This window comes from Entelurus aequoreus, linkage group LG17 (assembly GCF_033978785.1).
Source record: "Entelurus aequoreus isolate RoL-2023_Sb linkage group LG17, RoL_Eaeq_v1.1, whole genome shotgun sequence".
NCBI lineage: Eukaryota > Metazoa > Chordata > Actinopteri > Syngnathiformes > Syngnathidae > Entelurus > Entelurus aequoreus.
The window spans coordinates 25330210-25352234 of record NC_084747.1 but is presented as its reverse complement, the minus strand read 5'-3'; the positions used below and the strand labels follow the sequence as shown (position 1 = coordinate 25352234).

At 36.7% G+C, this 22025-nt stretch overlaps 1 pseudogene; it reads left to right on the top strand.

Moving 5' to 3' along the window:
- The window catches only part of LOC133631792 (cell surface hyaluronidase-like), a 104459-nt pseudogene that overhangs the window by 5593 nt on the left and 76841 nt on the right, over positions 1–22025 (top strand).

Below are 22025 nucleotides of genomic sequence, written 5' to 3'. Positions count from 1 at the left end.
TGTTCTTTCAACTTGCCAAATAAAACAAGGAAAATGTTACAAAAATGCACACTTTTGACACCCCTGCTATAGATAGTAAAAAATTAAATCTTATAAATCTATGGATAAAAAGCAGAGCCTGACGACGCATTCGCGTTTATCACAACTCTCTCGCTCTCTCTGTCTCACCCCCTCCCTCACGAATGCTGCTGCACGCACAATTTGTTTTGTTTGTAACCTTCTTAACCCTGAACGTACATTGAAAATAGACGCAATCCTAACTCAAAATGCCGGACATTTGAGGCATTTAAGAAACACCGCCCGGACAGCCCCGCAAAAGAGGACATGTCCGGTGAAAAGAGGACGTATGGTCAGGACCTAGCGTTTCACTGGACATGTCCTCTTTTGCTAGCATGCTAGCAGCTAACGGGCTACGATAGACTGACCATACGTCCTCTTTTCACCGGACATGTCCTCTTTTGCGGAGCTGTCAGGGCGGAGTTTCTTAAATGCCTCAAATGTCCAGCATTTTGAGTATTGTTTACACAACGTGCAGTACGCTACTTAATATGTCCGTGTGGAAACTCGTTCGGTGCACCGCCGCACCGAACCGAAACCCCCGTACTGAAACGGTTCGATACAAATACACTAGGGCTGCATCAACTAATCGATTAAAATCGATTATAAAAATAGTCTGCGATTAATTAGTCATCGATTCGTTGGATCTATGCTATGTGCATGCGCAGAGGCAATTATTATTATTTTTTATAAACCTTTATTTATAAACTGCAACATGTACAAACAGCTGAGAAACAATAATCAAAATAAGTATGGTGCCAGTATGCTGTTTTTTTTCCAATAAAATACTGGAAAGGATAGAAATGTAGTTTGTCTCCTTTATCCGATTATTAATCGATTATCGAAGTAAAAATCGACAGATTAATCGGATGATCAAATTAATCGTTAGTTGCAACCCTAAAATACACGTACCGTTACACCCCTATTATTTTGATTGTTTCTCAGCTGTTTGTAAATGTTGCAGTTTATAAATAAAGGTTAAAAAAACCAAACAAAAAACGCAGAGGCTACGTTTTTATACGACATAGCATAGATCCAACGAATCGATGACTAAATTAATCGCCAACTATTTTTATAATCAATTTAATCGATTGAAATCGATAAGTTGTTGCAGCCCTAATATATATATATATATAGATTTACTATAATCGATTTTAATCGATTTAATCGATAAGTTGTTTGCAGCCCTAATATAATATATATATATATATATATATATATTTATATATATATATATATATATATAATATATATATTATTATATATATATATATATATTAGGGCTGCAACAACTAATCGATTAAAATTGATTACCAAATAGTTGGCGATTAATTTAGTCATCGATTCGTTGGAACTATGCTATGCGCGATGCGCAGAGGCTTTTTTTTTTTTTTTTTGGTTATTTTTTGTTGTTTTTTTTTGTTTTATAAACCTTTATTTATAAACTGCAACAGTTACAAACAGCAGAGAACAATAATAAAAAATAAGTAACAAAAACAGTACAAAACAGCGCAAGGGCAGCGCTGAGGCTACGTCTCTTGAGGTGGCGTAAGCTAGCAATGATGTGTCATGTGCAGCTCACGTGACGACGGCGTCTCCTTTGCTGGAAAAATTCGAAAAATGGCGCAGGAAAACACAACCGGTAGTTTAGCGGAGAAACATCTTGAGGTTATTGCTTCAATGGAGAAAAGTGTACGACCTAAGTCCTCAAAAGTGTGGGAACACTTCACTTTAAAGACTTCAAAGAAGAACCGTTCCTGTAAAATGGCACGGAAGTACAACATTGCTTCAGAAGCACCTGAAGAGGAAAAATGTTGGAGCCATGGATGAAGGGAGGAACTCACAGTACGTAACTTTTTAAGTCCATAGTGGCAACAATCATTCATGAGTTCAGCTTTTTTGTGAGTAACGTTAAAGTTATGCCTTTGTTGCAACGCGGGGCTGATAATGTGTCTTCGCACATTTGACTCCGTTTTGAGAGAGAAAACGCATGGTTACCAATTTCGAAATAAACGTAACGGACAGAAATATCTCAGGTTGGTTTCATAATGGATCAATGTAGCCGGGCCGATAAAGCTATTATAAAAATATTTAGATTTGAGTGACGCTTTAGTATAACTAAACGTTATGAAGGTGCTGGAATATTTCATGCTATTATTCAGAGGCAGCCTAAATTAATCCTTTATTATTCACAACAGAAACATGTACAATATCTGATTCAGTTCTGATGAATTACATTTTCTGTGTTATTGTTGGTGTATGCTGCACCCCCCAATGTCCACAACATGGTGCCCAAGGTATGCTGTTTTTTTTCAATAAAATACTGGAAGGATAGAAATGTAGTTTGTCTCTTTTATCAGATTATTAATCGATTAATCGAAGTAATAATCGACAGATTAATCGATTATCAAATTAATCGTTAGTTGCAGCCCTAATATATATATATACACACATTATATGCATTATTTTATCCCAATGCGCCCCCCATGTCGAAATTTTTTTGCCTGCCGTATATGGAGTGCAATTTGCCATCACTCATGCATGGAAAATCTCCCTCACCAAGAACAACAACAGGAGAATCTTTGGGCACCTAACGACATGGTCCAAATTCGATTGCTGGGGTGACAAGTCCAGAATCGATTCTCGGTTCAAACCGATTCTTGCAATGTTTTATTTGGCATGATGATGCAACAGATAGAGGTTAGAAAAGCTTCTTCTGGTTGCATTGAAATGGCCTAAAAACGTCTTTTTAAAAATTGATACATATAAAATTATATTGACTTTTGTCAATTACAAATCCATTAGAATTGAGATGAATAAGAATCGTGATTCAGAAGTGAATCGATTTTTTTGTGCACCCCTTACGTGCACTATTTGAGAAACATTGAGTTGTGCAAAACTTGTTACTGTTTTCTTTTTGTGTGAAGGGTTTTGACTATTGTTGCAAAGTCAAAACTAGACCGTAACTAACATATTTTACAGGTAGTTAATAAACAAACAGAACAAGATAACCTATCATTCGGGGTTGTTCAAAGTGTGGCACGGGTTCCTCAGAATCCAGTACAGTAAGGGGCCGCCCATACTTCCTGAATGTACCATTTCTGAAAGTTACCATGTAGCGTTTTCTCCTCACCACCAACTGTGCTTACTCGGAACAAAAAAAAAGGTAAATTTTACCTTCACCTCGGCAGAGTTTTCTTTATTTTTCTCAAACTGCTGCACCTCACACTTTTAAAAATCCATCCAATTCAGCCATTTTCTCTAGCGCTTGTCTTCATTAGCCGGGTTGCTAAACACCCCTTTGAGTCATCAGGTATTTAAAAATAAAAGTAGTATTGTGCCTAAACAGGGTGACTTTGCCTCGCATTACAGTAAGAATCAAATATAGTATAGCTTGTTCTGCTTTTTTCACCACAAGGAATGTGGATTTTAAATGTTTTTTTCCCCAAATGTGAAGGAATGTGACCCTCACATCTGTTTGGTATTCAGTAGCAGGAAATACACGTCTACGAAGTGTTACACGCCGACTCATGCTTAGTGTCATTGAATAGTTTCAAGATGTCAACGGCTATTTAACATGCAGCTTTACCCCAGTTCCCACTGTAAGGAATGTGACTGAAAAGATGGTGTTGTAAAAAGCCATGCCCGAGGGATGCTCCCAATCTCAGCGCCCCTGCTGAGTCCTTTACTGCGGGGGCCGTGAGAAAGCGCCAAAAAGTTGATGCATATACCACAGATTCATCTGTTTTGTTTACACTCAGACGTTCTTTTCTTCTGCGGGTTCAAAGTCTTTATGGACTTTTCGTCAAGTGTTTTTTTTCAATTTTTTTTTTTTTTACACATATTTTATACTTATGAAATGTGCCGGACTATTGGCTGGTGCAAATAACACAAATAGTTCTTTTGTAGGCTATCTGTTGCAAAGAGGCCATAAACCAGAGGTGTCAAACATATCCGCAGACCGGATAGATGCGCCAACAGTAGGGGTGTAACGGTACACAAACATTTCGGTTCGGTACGTACCTCGGTTTAGAGGTCACGGTTCGGTTCATTTGCGAAAACAACAAAATATAAATTTTTAGGTTATTTATTTACCAAATTTGTAAACAATGGCTTTATCCTTTTAACATTGGGAACACTATAATAATTTTGCCCACATTAATCAACATTAAACTGCCTCAAGTTGTTGCTCAGATTAAATAAAATGACAAAATGTTTCTTCTACATATAAAAAGTGCAACATTAAACAGTTTCAAGTCAACTCATCATGCTTAATTTATTACAGCATTTGGGAAGCCTGTAGTTGATTTTTATTATGTAAATGTTATATTTTTATCAACATGTAATAGCAGGGACCCTGCCATTCAAAACTAGGCTGCTCCATTACTAATGATTAATGTAACTATAGCTGAAAAAATAGTACAATAGCAATAGGAGAGACTATTCATCCCTGAACACCATGGAGTTCATGTTGGCTTAATGATGCAGTTACATTATTATATCAACTATCAGAGACAGACACTCTTCATTTAACATAATGTCCTTTTTTGCTGCTTCAACACAGCTCAATCAACACAGAAAAAGGTAAAGTGAAATAACAGACAGACAGGGCTTTGCTGTCCGTAACACACACACACACACACACACACACACACACACACACACACACACACACACACACACACACACACACACACACACACACACACACACACACACACACAGCAAAATAAACTAACGTTACGCTAAAAGCTAATTAACCTTCACCTCAAGCCAGAATTGCGAGTTAGCTGAGCTGCCGTTTGTTTCTAGAACGTCAACGGGCTCATAGTGATGTTACTAGTAGTTGACTGGGAGGTGTTTATTATATTTTGGGGAGAGTCCGCAGCCTGATGCTTACCTGCTAAAAACCTATCTGCTAACCCCACCGCAGAAGCACTGACACCATGCGCTCTGAATACGCACTGCTGATTGGCTGTTACCGCTCAGAATACGCACTGCTGATTGGCTGTTACCGCTCTGAATATGCAATGCTGGGTGCTGTGTAGAGTACTGACAGAGACAGAGGCAGAACGAAGCGGAGCAGCTTGTTAAGACTTTAGCTTAGGCGGCTACTTAATATGTTCGTGTGGAAACTCGTTCGGTACACCTCCGAACCGTACTGAAATGGTTCAATACAAATACACGTACCGTTACACCCTTAGCCAACAGGTTTTCCCTATTGCTAAGTATAAAAATGAGCTGAAAATTTAGAATGAAAGAAAACTGCTGTTGTAAATGTGTCCACTGGCTATTGCGATAGCAATTTTTTGTATCCCCTGCCGGAAGAGCGCAAATGACTTCAGAGGTGCCGTGTTAAAATAGAGGAAACACTTCCGTGTTTGGACACTACGTACTTACGCTGCTCATTAGTGATAGTTGACTGAGGCTATGTCTACACTAAGCCGGATAAGCCTTAAACGAATAATTATTTAGCCTAAGCATCGTTTAAGCCACACTAAACCATCGTTTAAGGTTCCCCTCCTTGGATAATTTTTGACACGGGTAAGTGCGCCGTGTATTTCTTGAATCTCCAGCTCTTGGTTTTGTATGGACTCATTGATCGTTTACAAACTGAGTTCGGAGAGGAAGTGAAGTCAGAAAGTCCGCGCCCCACACAGGAAGTGACGTCAGAAAGAAGGCGCCACAGCCAGCTTCATAACAACCGGAGCTAACCACTGGAAAGATGGAGGCGAGTCATCAGACATGCCCGTGTTTCTCATTCTTCTACATGTAAACATGCTTTTGGAACTCACACATAAATACCTTAAGTGAAGGAAAGGCGCGATGGCAGCTATTTTGGATGCTACACATCTCAGACGGCAAGAGAACTTTCGAATGTACAGGTCAGCTGTGATTCTACTTACCGAAAAACTCAAAAACAAGGAGAACGCAAGCTCCCGTGGATGTCATAAAGAAGGTAGCGTGTGCTTTGTATTACCTGGCCGTCAAGGGAAGTCTACCAAAAACGGCGAATGCTTTCGGACTGGCAAAGCAGACAGTATCAGTTATTGTCCGCCATGTATGTCGCGGACTAAACGTCTAGGTCCAGAGTATATAAAGTCACCAAAAACGAATGGACAATGAAGGTAAAGGCAAAAGAGTGAGGAGTGTCCTGACCAGATATCTAGATCCCTAGATTAATTGTTGTAAAAGGTTATTTATCACATTGTTTACTTCCCACATGTCCATTAAAGATTTGATTAATTTATGATGGCTCAGGTGTGATTCACTACAATAGGACTCCAAAGCACACTGGATCCCAGTTAATTGAAATACCACAATACTGGATATTGTTCAGATAAGTAAAATTTAATTTAAGAACTTGCACACAAAGCAACACTGGAGGTGACTATGACGTGCGCATTTTCTGCGCATGCGTACTAGGTCGCATTGCGTCGGCTGACAGAGATTGTCTTAAACGACCATTGTGTGTTTGTGGATAAGGTTAGGTAGGATCTACCCTGGATAGTATAGAAGGGGCCTAAAATGTGGATTGTTACGTTCGTGTTTTGATTTTCAAAGATTATGTTGGTAATGTAATCTGTGACATTTCTAACCCCCCCAAAAATCTTTTGATAATCTGTACATTTCGTGTTGTATTTATGACTGGGGACACATTTTCAAGACGCACACAAATATGCTGAAATAATATGTATCCCCTTCTAACTTAATGTCTGATAAATGAAATGAGTCCAAATTTACAAGTTTTGTTGTAAATAATGCTACGTATGAACAGAATAAACCAAATTATGTTAGTACATCCGTTGAGGAAAGGGAGTAAATTACATTAATAGCATCCTGTAATTAGATTTTTATATTTGTATTCATTTCATCTTTTGAAAGATTAAAAATGAACACCAATGGGAACATTTTAAAACTCTGTCAGACTCAATTTGACTGATGAACATTATCACATTTATTCAGAGAGTATAAATGACGACAAATGCAGATAGAATACTATTAACCCCAATATGCAAGTGTAAAAATAAATTATGATTTGTACATTTTCAGAATGTGCTTTGCCTATTTTTAAACAAAGCAAACAATCTGAAGTTGTCTCTATTTTTTAAGTTATCATGCCAGGATTTTGACAGTCCGGCCCACATGAGAATAGATTTTCCTCTGTGTGGCCCCTGAGCTAAAATGAGTTTGATACCCCTGCTGTAAATATTACCAAAATCTGTGTAAATAATCTGTTAAGTAGCAGTTTGAAATTTTTTTATGTAAGAAATTATCTATTTTATGTAGTTATTTACAGTAGGGCTGCAACTAAAGATTATTTTGATAGTCGATTAGTCAACGATTATCTGAACGATTCATCGTCTAATCTGTTAATAAAGCGTACACATATTTAACGGCTCTAATTTTTCCATCGACTTCGAAATACAGTTTACGTTATTTTAGGCATGTGTGCTTACGGACAACAAATATGACAAATCCATTGATGGGTATTTATTTATGCTGTAACTGCGCTGCTCATTCAGCTGTTGCAAAAACTAAAATGACTAATAAAATGTTGTCCATTTAAAAGAAAGGAAAGACAACATGCTAAAAAAAACCCAATTAACCTTGTTTATGTATTTAAAAAAAAAAAAACAGTTAAAATAGCAACAATGACAACAAAACACAAAATCTAACTTCCTGAAAAAGAAAATCAGTTTGTGATGTTTAAAAAGCTGCACACTGGTTTATTGACTATTGATTAACAGTTTATCACTCTGATAGACTCAATGTGTAGAATTCTATGTTTGATTAATTCCTAAAATTTTGGCTATTTAATAGATTGTATATTTAATTTCATATTTCCTCATTTGTGCCTGTCAGTCTCTCTGTGTGTTTGTTCGCGTTTGTTAAAGGGCCTTTTTTTACGACATTGCAAATTGACGCTGCTTTAAAACGTACTTGGATTGATGTTAACCAAGTTTAGCTAGCTGACTTTGGCTAAAATAATATTTAAAGTCGTTTTTTACACAACTTCATCTCACTCTTGTTAGCGAGCTGGTTAACGCTCTTACCGAGGCTGTGTCTGCATCCTCCATTCAGACGTTCGACATCATGTCTCCGCTTTAAATGCTGGCGTTACACAGATGTACGTTCATAAAAACAAGTTCTGCTTTGCGAAATGAGCAAGGTATTCATGTTTTTAACAAGAATAAGAGGAAATACCCTCAAACTTTACATATTATCAATGGCGAGGTTTTTGCTAGCGACCCATTTCAGGCTGGAAAAACATGACCAATGACGTCACGACTACTGTCAACAAATATAATTGTCAGCGACAAATTTTATTGTCGACAATGTCGACTAATCTTTGCAGACCTAATTTACAGTGTGCCTGCAATGATTAATCTAGGGGTGTCAAACTAATTTTAGATCGGGGGCCACATGGAGAAAAATCTACTCCCAAGTAACTGGTAAAATCATGGCACGATAACTTAAAATAAATACAACTTCAGATTGTTTTCTTTGTTTAACAATAGAACAAGCACATTCTGAAAATGTACAAATCATAATGTTGTTGTTTTTTTTTTTTACACTTACATGTTGCAGTTAATAGTATTCTATCTTTATTTGTCGTTATTTATACTTTCTGAATAAATTATGTGATTATGTTCATCAGTCAACTCATTGGTGTTAATTTTCAGTCTATCAAGGTATAAAAATTATATCAAAATCAAATTACAGGATATTATTTATGTAATTTGCTCATTTTCCTCAACTGATGTGCTAACATCATCTGGTTTATTTTGTACATATGGAGCATCATCTACAAAGACACAAATAATTGCTATTTCGCCATCCAGTGGACACATTTAGAACAGCAGTTTCTTTCATTTAAAAATTTCAGGTTCATTTTTATACTTAGCAAACTGATCCCGCGGGCCGGATAAAACCTGTTCGTGGGCCTGATCCGGCCCTCGGTCCATACGTTTGACACCCCTGGATTAATCTAAAGGGGACGGCGTGGCGAAGTTGGGAGAGTGGCCGTGCCAGCAATCTGAGGCTTACTGGTTCAATCCCCACCTTCTACCATCCTAGTCATGTCCGTTGTGTCCTTGGGCAAGACACTTCACCCTTGCTCCTGATGGGTCCTGGTTAGCGCCTTGCATGGCAGCTCCCGCCATCAGTGTGTGAATGTGTGTGTGAATGGGTGAATGTGGAAATACTGTCAAAGCGCTTTGGGCTCCTTAAAAAAGGGGTAGAAAAGCGCTAAACAAGTACAACCATTTACCATTAATCTAATAAATGTATTACCACATTTTACGGAATAAAAGCCACAGTAAATTTGAGAGGGAAACAATATGTTCCATATATTAGCCGCACCGGACTATAAGCCGCAGATACACACGTTGTCAAATTAGTTATTTACACAGAGATATTTTGTAAATTTTTATTTACATACTTTAATTTTACAATTCGTACCGATTAAAAATAATAAAAAGTTTAAACAAAATGAGGAAGTCAGGATTAATGGTGACAATGATCACATTTTGTATTGCGCAGCTTTTTGAAGCGGGGTTTGATGTATGATAAAGCATGTCGCCTGGCAGAGGGCCCCCACTATTTGAAAAGAACTTCCATTAAGTGTGTTGAGTTGGATTACTCGATTAATCGAACCAACTAATTGATAGACCTGGGCCGGCAACAAATTTTGCTCGATGATATATTGACCAACTAATTATTACTGATAAACGATATGATTGCCATTAGTTTGTTGAGACCAAGTTAACCACTAATGTAATGACAATACATAGTAATAATGGAAGTATATCCTTTAAAAAATGCAATAGACTTCTGTTTCTCATATATTTTAACATTGTCATTGAAATGTAAACTTAAATACCAAGTTAAATAAAAATAACAAATAAAATATACTGTTTGTAAGCAAGATTTTGCACTTGAATAAAATAGCACAACCAAAATGAATAAAATACATTTGGTCTCTGTTACGGAGGGGGTGAAGGCCCGTCAAATATACACAACCAAAACAATAAACAAAATGGCTAAAAAAAATCATCAAATTGATCACTGTTATCATTATCGTGGTATTGTTGAATGTGCTCAAAAAGTACTTATACACACTCTAAAATATTTTAACCAAGTTGTATTTTTTTCATAACTAAGTTAAATAGCCACAATATACATTCTTGGCAGAGGAAACTTTAAGTTCTGGCTTCATTAAAGCCATATTATTTTTATTTGTGTGTTTAAATATGTTTATCTTTTATATTACATTTGTAAAGGGTGATCCGTTCTTTCACTTCCGGTTTATGTGACGTCACGTGTGTTCTCCTGTTGAACGGGGTCTGTCTCAACTTGTCGAGTTCATCGATCACATTGTGCAAAAACAGCACATTCTTTACGTTAAATGTGAACACTGTAGCTCACTTGTTTAAACAGTAATGTGTTTTTACAAGTTCAGATTGGGGAACGATGTTCCGCAATGGGGAAAGACGTTAATGTCCGTTGTTTACATGGTAGCATTTAAGATAGCTAGAAAGCTAGCGGCAGTCAATCCGCCCGTATCTAAATGCAGTTAGAGCGGTTATCATTACTACTATTGTATCGCTCGTCGAACACACACATTAATTAAAAAAGCAAACTTCGATATGAACGTTTAGTATTTACTGTCTGTTGCGCCCTACCAAGTGTGAATACTGTAAGTATTGCACTTATTACGCACCAGCTGTTTGCCTAACGTGCATCTTAGATGTAGTTTTCATTAACATATTAAAAACAAGTGTATTTAATATTTTAGGCTGCTGTATTGTTAAACACAGTTTGAACACTGTGTTTGAATTAGGGCTGGGCGATATATCGAATATACTCGATATATCGCGGGTTTGTCTCTGTGCGATATAGGAAATGACTATATCGTGATACTCGAGTATGCGTTCTCACGCAGTTGCTTTTAGTTGCGGGCGTTACACTTCAGGCGTTTCTCACTCTTTGTCGTCTCTCCTTCTCACTGAGACATAAAACGAGTGCACCTTCTTACATACGTCACATACTGTCGCGCGTGCAACATGACGTTGCACATGACGGAGCAGAGAGGTAGCGACACGGGTAACATTAGCTGTGGTGCTAACGATGCGGTGCGAGTGGTAGTACGAGAGAAAGAAGGTGCGAATCTGGTAACAAATTGAGGAATAATTCATTTCCAAGAAAAACAGCACGGGGTCCATCGTCTGGCGGTGGTTTGGCTTCAAGCGGAAATATGTTGAACAGACAACCGTAATATGTCAAGTATGAGGCAAAGCGTTGCTACAAAAAGTAGCAGCACTGCTAATGTAGCATCATTTGAAAAGTCCCCCGCTAGAGAATGAGTTCTTGAAACTCCTCATGTCAACATCTCGGCCGGTGCCACACCCACAAAATGCCCAAGCAACCATTTCCACATCAACACCGTATGGAAAAACTAGTCAACAACAGAAGGAGATAACGTCCGCAGGAACCTACCACATAGCGAAGGACATACACTATTTGATTTCCTATTATGCAGCTAATTTTTATTTGACAGTTATTGAAATATCTTGTGTGACATCATGCACAAAAGTGTTCTTTATTAGTTTTAAACTATTGTAGTGGCATTCTGTACAAAACGCACACTTCAATTTAGTGTTGTTTTGATAAGTCATCTTAGTTACATCATGCACAAAAGTGCACCAATTGCTTGTTTTAAAATGTCTCTGACAATCTTGCACTTTCTGTTTTGGAAATGACATGAATGTTTGTGCCACTACTTAATAAATACAGTTTTGGAAAATTGACTTAGTTGTGGTTTCCCTCTCTGCATGAAAGTTTAAAATGAGCATATTTTAATGCAGTATGAACAATAATGTTTTAATGTAGACACATAGAATCATCATACTGCTGTGATTATATGCATCAGGTGTTCATTCAAGGCTAAGGCAAAATATATAGTTTATCGTGACATGGCCTAAAAATAACGAGATATTAATAAAAGGCCATATCGCCCAGCCCTAGTTTGAATAATTAATTGCCGTACCAATAGTGGTACACGTACCACAGTTTGAGAATCACTGAATTGATAGATTACTCGATTACTAAAGTAATTAATATCTGCGAACCTAAATTACAGCGTGTAGCATGATTTCGCAACCGAAGTTATCTGGGGGCCAGTAAACCTTCGGGTAAAATTCAAGAAAATGTGAGTCTGTGTACTTCTGGAAGCAGATTTTTTTTCCAGTTTTTTAAATATTATAATCAGTCCAAAAAACACCTACACATAATACAATTCCAAACCAACCATCCCAGCAACTCTGCGAATAGCAATCAACAGAGCAATGGAGAAGACCCAAAAAATCCAAAAGAGTCTAACAAAAATAAATAATATCAACAACAGTATCAATTTTAATAAGAATTCCAACATAACAGTGATTAAAAAACATAAAAAACTACAAGTAAACATTGAACATATTATTGTTAGAGCCATTAATAATAATAATAAAAAAAGAACAATATTGTCACAGTGGCTTACATTTGCATCGCTTCTCATAGACTTGACAACACATTGTGTCCAATATTTACCACAAGGATAAAAATAAGTCATATTTTAGGTTTGTTTAATACTTTAAACTTATTTATAATGAATCCCATATTGCAATATATGACTCATTATTATTGGAACTGAATGCAGTTTCTTGTACTGATATCATCTCCTTAGCTTGTGTATACCAGTCAGTGTGAGTTGGACTATCAACATATATCCATTGTTTTCATATTACTGCTTTTCTTGTGATGCATATTGACAGAAATGTATTTTCATTCCTGAATGACACGTTATTAAATTGATGCAGATCACCAAGAATACGAGTGTGCAAAAAAAACACCAAAGAAAATAAAAAAATGTGTAGCTCTTGCACATTATGCGTGATTATTGGCGGTATTGTTTTTACACTTTTAAAGTCATGAGGTTTATTCAGCAATATGTTGAGAGGGTCACTACAGTACAGTGCTGTAGCTGGAAGGTGCTTGGGTCAAAGAAAAGTGCTGATAAAGCCTTTTTTTCTTGCAGCGTCATTTCCTCTACTTCGGTTTCAAATGCATTGTAGGGCCATTATGTATGTTTTTATATATACATGTGTGCTTATTATGTATGTTTTTATATGTACATGTGTGCTTATTATGTATGTTTTTACATGTACATGTGTGCTTACTATGTATGTTTTTATATGTACATGTGTGCTTACTATGTATGTTTTTACATGTACATGTGTGCTTATCATGTATGTTTTTATATGTACATGTGTGCTTATTATGCATGTTTTTACATGTACAGTACATGTGTGCTTATTATGTTTGTTTTTATATGTACATGTGTGCTTATTATGTATGTTTTTACATGTACGTTTGTGCTTACTATGTATGTATTTACATGTACATGTATGTTTTTACATATACATGTGTGTTTATGTATTTTTTACATGTACATGTGTGCTTATTGTGCATGTTTTATATGTACATGTGTGCTTATTATGCATGTTTTTATATCATGCATGTTTTTATATGTACATGTGTGCTTATTATGCATGTTTTTATATGTACATGTGTGCTTATTATGCATGTTTTTACATGTACATGTGTGCTTATTATGCATGTTTTTATATGTACATGTGTGCTTACTACGTGTGTTTGTATATGTACATGTGTGCTTATTGCCTACTTGGTGCTACTTTCCTCATCTCCACTTCTCTACTGTAATTATAAACCGTTCTAGGAATGCTGGGATCTAATATTCGCTGCGATCTTTCAGACTTTGGACATAAAAACTCAGCAGGGAGTGAGCAAGGGGAAGTGAAGTGTGTGAAGTGAATTATATTTATATAGCGCTTTTCTCTAGGGACTCAAAGCGCTTTAAAGATTAAAGTACCAATGATTGTCACACACACACTAGATGTGGTGAAATTTGTCCTCTGCATTTGTCCCATCCCCTTGGGGAGCAGCATAGTGAAACCCAATATCTAAGTTACATTTAAACCAGTGTGGGTGGCACTGGGAGCAGGTGGGTAAAGGGTCTTGCCCAAGGACACAACGGCAGTGACTAGGATGGCGGAAGCGGGGATCGAACCTGAAACCCTCAAGTTGCTGGCACGGCCGCTCTACCAACCGAGCTATACCGCCCCAAAGGTGCATTTATAGTTAATCAAACACCATTTATGAGGATTATTAAAAGGGTAGAGACTTTTTGTTGAAAGGCTCCTGTGGTCTCTGGTGAGGTTTATGAGCCCTTTTAGTGTTTTTTTTCCCTTCCCTTTGACCTTTTTAGTCTGACGTCTTTGGCACTCACCCCGTTGCCTCCTCATACTTTAACATTGTGTGTGTTAAAACCGTATCAATGAATATTGCGATAGACACGTAATCAATATCAATAAAAAATGCGTTTGATAAAACCGAATAACCGAGCAACGCAGGAAGTGATCACTGATCAGTCAATTAGGTATCAGTATTAACTAGCAAGTTTGGTTGCGTCATCTTGTTGAATTTCTTTCGAACATTAACACACAATAGGATACATCACATCATTTCATATCATTCCTCTTTACAACCTGTCCGAAAAGGAGTAGGAAGAAGCAAAGCTTATACAATCCTACCCCTATTCTTTGCACTGCGTGAGAAGAGAACGTAAAAATGAGTGCAGCGAGAGGTGACAATGTTTGGGCACCTTACGATTCAGAAGCTACGATTGAATTAAAAATCGATTATTGATGCAGTTTTACATTTCTTTTCGTTTCACTAAATAAACGTTTTTTTACTTGCAACTTTGAAAACCAGTGCATTTGTAATAAGAAATGTTGAATTAATTAACATCACAGTAATGAAATTCATGGACATTTGTTTAAAACGGGAACATACAGTCGTGGTCAAAAGTTTACATACACTTGTAAAGAACATAATGTCATGGCTGTGTTGAGTTTCCAATAATTTCTACAACTCCTATTTTTTCGTGATAGAGTGATTGGAGCACATACTTGTTGGTCACAAAAAACATTCATGAAGTTTGGTTCTTTTATGAATTTATTACGGGTCTACTGAAAATGTGACCAAATCTGCTGGGTCAAAAGTATACATACAGCAATGTTAATATTTGGTTACATGTCCCTTGGCAAGTTTTACTGCAATAAGGCACTTTTGGTAGCCACCCACAAGCTTCTGGTTGATTTTTTGACCACTCCTCTTGACAAAATTGGTGAAGTTCAGCTAAATGTTTTGGTTTTCTGACATGGACTTGTTTCTTCAGCATTGTCCACACGTTTAAGTCAGGACTTTGGGAAGGCCATTCTAAAACCTTAATACTAGCCTGATTTAGCCATTCCTTTACTACTTTTGATGTGTGTTTAGGGTGCTAGGGTACCCCCTGGTACCCTAGCACCTCCAAAACCCTCAAATCTAGACTCCAAACATCCCAGAACAAGCTAGTCAGGTTACTTTTAGACCTCCACCCCAGATCACACCTCACTCCAAACCACCTTTCCAAAGTGGGCTGGCTCAGGGCGGATGACAGAGTAAAACAACTTGCACTGAGCCTAGTCTATAAAATCCGCTACACCTCCCTGATACCGGAGTGCATGTCAAACTACTTCCATAACGTAAATGACCGCCATAACCACAACACCAGGGGGAGATCCACTAACCACGTTAAACCCAGATTCCGATCTAACAAAGGTCTTAACTCATTCTCCTTCTATGCCACATCAATATGGAATGCACTCCCAACAGGTGTAAAAGAAAAGGCATCTCTATCCTCCTTCAAAACTGCACTAAAAGAACACCTCCAGTCAACTTCAACCCTTGACTAACACCCTCCCCGGATTGTAAATAACCAAATGAAAATAATCAAATGTATATACTTGTTCTTTTGCTTTCTGAACTCACTATGTTCTCTGCTCGCTGTACATATCCTACCAAGTCAGACCTACACTGTTTCAATGTCCATTTCTCTGATGATGCAATTGTTGATGACTAAAGTGCTGTTATCAACCAAACCCTCCTCATCCCACCACCCGGATTGTAAATATTGTACATAATGTAAATAATTCAATGTATATACTCTGATGATTAACTCTTGTGATGACAGTATTATGCTGATAGTATATATTTGTACCATGAATTGATTTACGTGGACCCCGACTTAAACAAGTTGAAAAACTTATTCGGGTGTTACCATTTAGTGGTCAATTGTACAGAATATGTACTGTACTGTGCAATCTACTAATAAAAGTTTCAATCAATCAATCAATCATTGTCCTGTTGGAACACCCAAATATTTAGCTGAACTGCACCAATTTTGTCAAGAGTAGTGGTCAAAAATTCAACCAAAAGCTTGCCAGAAGCTTGTGGATGGCTACCAAAAGCGCCTTACTGCAGTGAAACTTGCCAAGGGACATGTAACCAAATATTAACATTGCTGTGTGTATACTTTTGACCCAGCAGATTTGGTCACCTTTTCAGTAGACCCATAATAAATTCATAAAAGAACCAAACTTCATGAATGTTTTTGTGACCAACAAGTATGTGCTCCAATCACTCTATCACAAAAAAATAAGCGTTGTAGAAATTATTGGACACTCAAGACAGCCATGACGTTATGTTCTTTATAAGTGTATGTAAACTTTTGACCACAGCTGTACGTGCTCTATAATCAAGGAGCTGGTCGGATCTCTTGGTGAGGTCAGCCACATTTTAGATCTCTCTGCATTACATAATTTACAAACAATAAATTATAGATTATTGACATTTACTAATCGATTTCACGCCCATGTCCGAATTGCGATGCATCAAAAAGTTGATTATTTCCCCCACCTCTAAGTGCTTCAGAGAGCGAAGAAATTATGGATAAAACTTGAAAAGTCACCTGGACAGTATGGCAGTTTTTTGGATTTTTTTCAAAATGGACCGTAGTCAGACCAAAGACCACACCGCCTTACAGCTGTGCTCACCCTTTAGAGCACAGCTGTAACTTCCTGGCACGAAACCTGCAGAAAATAGTTCTTCTCAGGTTTCTCTGTTTAGTTTTTCACACTTTGCACTTTTTTTCTTACACTTTATTAAGACTTTCTTACATTTTCCTTTTTTATTTTTTTTAATTTTATTTTTTAAATCTGAAAAAAATATTTGTAAATTAAACTTTTTGTGAAAATACCAGAGACTTTATTCTGAGGCCATATTACCCAGGCCTACCTGGAGAGCATGACACTTTTTTGTATTTTTTCAAAGGGACCAATGTGGTCTGTAAATGATGCAAGGTGCTTGTCCCCACCAAGACCGCTAATACCACACCACCTCACCCTTTAGAGCAGTGGTTCTCAAATGGGGGTACGCGTACCCCTGGGGGTACTTGAAGGTATGCCAAGGGGTACATCAGATTGTCAAAAAGAACTGTGAAAAGAAATGCAACAATGCAATATTCAGTGTTGACAGCTAGATTTTTTGTGGACATGTTCAATAAATATTGATGTTAAAGATTTCTTTTTTTGTGAAGAAATGTTTAGAATTAAGTTCATGAATCCTGATGGATCTCTATTACAATCCCCAAAGAGGGCACTTTAAGTTGATGATTACTTCTATGTGTACAAATATTTATTTATAATTGAATCACTTGTTTATTTTTCAATACGTTTTTAGTTATTTTTATATCTTTTTTCCAAATAGTTCAAGAAAGACCACAACAAATGAGCAATATTTTGCACTGTTATACAATTTAATAAATCCAAAATTGATGACATAGTGCTATATTTTACTTCTTTATCTCTTTTTTTCAACCAAAAATGCTTTGTTATGATTAGGGGGTACTTGAATTAAAAAAATGTTCACAGGGGGTACATCACTGAAAAAAGGTTGAGAACCACTGCTTTAGAGCACAGCTGTAATTTCCTGGCACGAAACCTGCGGAAAATAGTTCTTCTCAGGTTCCTCTGTGTTTACATTTTCACACTTTGCACTATTTTCTTACACTTTATGAAGCATTTCTTACATATTCCTTCATTTTAAGAGCGTATTGTTAAGTGTTCAATGTGATTTTACTCTTTTGTTGACATTGAGTGTTTTCCATGCTTGTGTTGACTTTTCCTTTCTGCCTTGATAGCTGAGGGGATTATAATCAGAGGAAGGTTACATTTCAATAAAACATTTTAAATTTTTTTAATTTAATATATTTTTCTTCTGCTCCTAATTTTCCATAGGTCATAAAAAAATCAATATGTATCTATATATTGAGAGATGTAAAACACTCATATTGTGATACAGTTTTCAGCCGTATTTCTGACTTGCATGTTTGAATAACATTGATTAATTCAGCATTGCCGTGAATAAAAACACAAATCTGACTCAAATTATTCGTCCTTTGCATGCAACAGTTGCAAAAACATTCCATATTTTTCTAACGTTTTCCCTCCTCAGTGGCTCGACCCGTGCCCTGTTGTCGAAAGGATGTTATTGTTTTTCTGACTTTTGCTCGCCGCCTCTCGGTTTTGGTTTCCTTTCAGATAGCAGCGGGCGTCAGCAGACGTAAATATCATGCCGACAAGTGATGGTCCGAGCCGCTTCCCCGTCTTTGCGGCGCCCCCCCAAGGACACCACCCGCGGCCTCCGGGTTATGTTCCCGGGCGGGTGGCTCCGGTCCGCTCACCGCCACCGGCCAAAGCTCCGCCACCGCCGCCACCGATCAAACCTCAGGGCCTGGTGCCGCAGAGACAGGCCACTTTCAGCCTTACAGATGGCAACCAGGACAGAGAGCATGCTCAGAGCCTGCAGCAGAGAAAAAACACACTTATCTGCTTAGGGGTATCTATGGGTGCCTTCCTGTTGACCCTCATACTCGTCCTTAGTCTCACCAGCGGGGACATTTTAAATGGTGAGTGTTGCGTATTAGCTCTTAATTTAGTAGCACAGGTGTTGTACAGATGCTGAATGCGCTCTTATTTTAATTTTTTTTAATAGAGAATTGCCCTGACCACAACCCTTCTTTGAGCGACTGGAACCCGGGCCAACAACCACAAACGGCGGTTGTCGTCAGGAGGGGAGATTTATTTCGACTGGAGTCTTCAGCGACTTTCCGTTCACTCACCATCCAATCAGGAGGTAAGCCGTGAAGTCATCGTTGGTAGTGGTGGGAATCTTCAGGCAACTCACAATTCAATTTGATTCCGATTCTTAGGGCGACTATTTGAGTCAGAATCGATTCTCGTAATACAGTGGAACCTCGATTTCACAAACTGAATTGGTTCTTGAACATGGTTCACCAACCGAAACGTTCTTATGGTGCAGGGGTCGGCAACTCAAACAGTTGAAAGCGCAAAAATACAAAATATAATGTGTCTGGAGCCGCAAAAAAATGAAAAGCCTTATTTAAGTCTTATAATGAAGGCAACACATGATGTAAGTGTCAATATTAGCTTACTATCAAAATTACTTTAAAAGTCTTATATACGTGTTATAATAAAGGCAACACGTGATGTAAGTGTCTATATTAGCTATATTAGCCTACTATCAAAAAGACTTTAAAAGTCTTATATAAGTGTTATAATGAAGGCAACACATGATATAAGTGTCTATATTAGCTATATCAGCCTACTATCAAAATGACTTTAAAAGTCTTATATAAGTTGAGTTGAGTTTGAGTTTATTTGGAACATGCAAGCATACAACATGATACATCACAATTTCCAGTTTCTCTATTCAAAATGTTTGAAAAGGAAGAGGAAGAAGCAGAGCTTATTTAATCCTACCCCTTTTCTTTCACATAACAGTTGCTAAAACTTTTGTCCACTTCCTGTTCTCAATTTATTCACACTATACTCCATAAGTAATCACAATAAAAATAAATAATACTCGGTGAAGTAAGTTACATTTCATATGGTGAGATGAGTAAGATTATTTTGAAAATGAACGGATGGATGGATGAAATAAATTCAGAATGTTTATCATTGTTCTTCTTCTTTGTACTTTGTAAACACTTTAAGTTTGAAGAGTTTCTTGAAATGGATCATATTAGTACATGGTTTGATTTCTTTGCTTAGTCCATTCCATAATTTAATTCCACATACAGATATATTTAAAGTCTTAAGTGTTGTACGTGCATACATACATTTTTCTCTAAGATTATATTTCTCCTCTTTTTTTTGGGAAGAACTGTTGTATATTCTTGGGTAGCAGATTATAGTTTGCTTTGTGTATAATATTAGCTGTTTGCAAATTCACTATGTCATGGAATTTCAGTATTTTTGATTCAATAAATAAGGGGTTTATATGTTCTCTATATCCAACATTATGTATTATTCTAACTGATCTTTTTTGTAACACCGTTGATGAATGATGTGTACTTATGTAGTTATTTCCCCATATTTCTACACAATAACTCAGATATGGTAACACTAGCGAGCAGTAGAGAATACGGAGTGATTTTAGGTCTAGAACATGTTTTGCTTTATTCATTATTGACGTGTTTCTTGCTACTTTATGTTGTATATTTTTTACATGAGATTTCCAGTTCAATATATCATCAATCATTACCGGTATACCTAGAAATTTGGTTTCATTTACTCTTTCAATTTCTATTCCCTCTATTTGTATTTGTGTTTGACTTTCTCTTCTACTGCTACCAAATAGCATTATTTTAGTTTTACTGAGATTCAAAGATAGTCTGTTTTTGTCAAACCATCTTTTTAATTTGTTCATTTCTTCTGTTATTTGTATTAGCTTCTGTGTGTTCTGTCCTGAAGAAAACACTGTTGTATCATCTGCAAATAATACTAACTTTAAATCTTTTGTAACTTTACAAATGTCATTTATATAGAGATTGAATACTTTTGGTCCTAGTATTGATCCCTGAGGTACACCACAGGATATATTTAGCGTTGTAGATGTGTGTTCGCCTAGCTTCACGTATTGTTTCCTGTTCGTTAAATCATTTCTAATCCAGTTTAAGACCAACCCTCTGATGTCATCGTTCTAGTTTTTTGATTAAAATATTGTGATTAATTGTGTCAAATGCTTTAGTTAGATCTATCAACACTGCTGCCGCACATTTTTTACTATCTATTGCATTGGTAATTTCTTCTGTAATTTCAATTAAAGCCATCGAAGTTGAAACATTAGCTCTGTATCCATATTGGTTCTCATCGAGTATTCTATTTTTCTTTGTGAAACTCTCTAATCTGTTATTGAACAGTTTTTCAATGATTTTAGAAAATTGTGGAAGTAAAGAAACAAGTCTATAATTTGTAAATTGGTGTTTGTCTCCAGTTTTATAAATTGGTGCAACTTTAGCCATTTTCATTTTGTTTGGGAATGTACCTGTTTGAAATGATAGGTTACTAATATACATTAATGGTCCTGAGATCTCTTCAATATCCTTTTTTTTTATCATTTCCATATAAATTCCATTACAATCAGTTGAAGTCTTAGATTTGCATTTTTTCACGATTTTAACTATTTCCTCCTGTGTCACATTACTGAGGAACATGGAGTTGGGATTTCTCTCTATGGTATCATTATAGTCATCAATTGAAACTGGGTCTGGAATCCTTTCTTCCAATTTCGATCCAATATTTACAAAGTAATTATTGAAGCGTTCAACTACTTCCTTTATGTTGTCATTATTTTTGTTTCCGTCTAAGAAGTATTGGGGTTAATCCCTCTTAGTGCCATTTTTAATAATGCTATTGAGGATTCCCCATGTTGCTCTCATATTGTTTTTGTTCCTGTCTAATTATTGACTGTAATATTATTTTATACATGTTCGTAGTATGTTAGTTAGCTTGTTTTTATACTTTTTGTACTTATTTTCTGCTTCTGTAGTTATTTGTGCTATACATTTTCTATATAATATATTCTTCTTATTACATGCATTTTTTAATCCTTTTGTCATCCATGGTTGATTATTACTTCTCTGCTTTCTACAGAGT